We start from the raw sequence: 1319 nt of genomic DNA on the forward strand, positions 1-1319 counted from the left end.
TTATTTTGATTCCTAATCTAAAGGCCTAACAGCATTCATAGATCAAAGTCATAAATGTTCCTTTAGATATTTGACTGGACTTGGATCTTAGCGTTATGGAATTAGTGCTGTGATGCATGTGTTTACCACTCTCACTTTATAGCTGCAGATAAAAGTGTTAGTTTAGTGTCATTTAGAAACTATTTGGGGATTTTGCTGCGCTCTAAGAGATTCTTGTCAAGAGAATTACTGACTTTGATATGTTTTAGTACCCTTCCTGGCTAGCAGTTTTCAAGGTGAAATACCTGTTTTCAGTAATACGAAAAATAAGGGTGCTACTGTCAACATTAACCTACATCTCCTCAGGATGGTGGCCACACATATTCAAGTGGCAACCACTTTCTCTTAAGCTCTAAAGCTTTGAGGCCTAATCTGTCTATAGCAGAGAAATGGAGACAAACTTTTTCATTCTTTTACTTCTTGAAATGTGAGGCTACTTCTCTAATTAGTTTGGTCCATCTCGATGCCTGCAGCCATGGGGGTACAACAGATGCTGCTTAGACTGTTATGAATTCTCCAAACAAGTTTGTTTCCTGTAATATTTTTGAAGGTCAGATTTTGATCACAGGAAATTGCTGATCTCTGTTCTGTATTCTTTGAAACAAAAAAGGTGCGGGGTAAATGTTCCTTTTCTCAGATTCTTAATTTCTGCGATCTGATGTTTATTTGCTTTTATTTTAAGTTTTCAGGTTCCTAGTTCTAAGATTGTTATAGATGATATACCAGAATGTAGTATGCTATTGGGCTTGCACTTCTAGCGTGCTACCACCCTGCCAGGTTCCCTTACAGGAACCGACAAAAGGCCAAATGACTTTTTTTTTTTGTAAGTTGTTTTGTTTTTAATCCTGAACAAATAGGCCAGAGATACTGGGAGAAGCTTTGATCCACCTGTGCCAAGACTGAGAAGCAAAATCATTAAAAACTTTGAATGAGTATTTCTCCTTCCACCATCCAAAATAAAATACAGCTGAAGGAATTATGGCTAAAATGAGAGTAACAGTTAGATTTTGATAATCTGCCATAAGTAATTTGGTGAGTTTATGTGAAGCTTTTGAACTGCGGTTTGTGAAGATGCAGATCACTGCATGTTGCTGGTAAACTTATCCAGGCTGCACAGGCAGTACATGATGTTAGCGTGCCACCAGTGTATTTTTCAAAGGGTATTGGTCGGAGTCCTTTGGCAGATTGTTAAATATTGATCCCGAGTTAGAAAGGACACATCTGACAATACTTTTGAAAATCATTTAACTTTCCTAGGCATTTCTTCTGCTGTAGTTACT

Source organism: Empidonax traillii, unplaced genomic scaffold, assembly GCF_003031625.1.
Source record: "Empidonax traillii isolate 1590-97213 ecotype Southwest subspecies unplaced genomic scaffold, ASM303162v1 scaffold626:size867168, whole genome shotgun sequence".
In the NCBI taxonomy this organism is placed as follows: domain Eukaryota; kingdom Metazoa; phylum Chordata; class Aves; order Passeriformes; family Tyrannidae; genus Empidonax; species Empidonax traillii.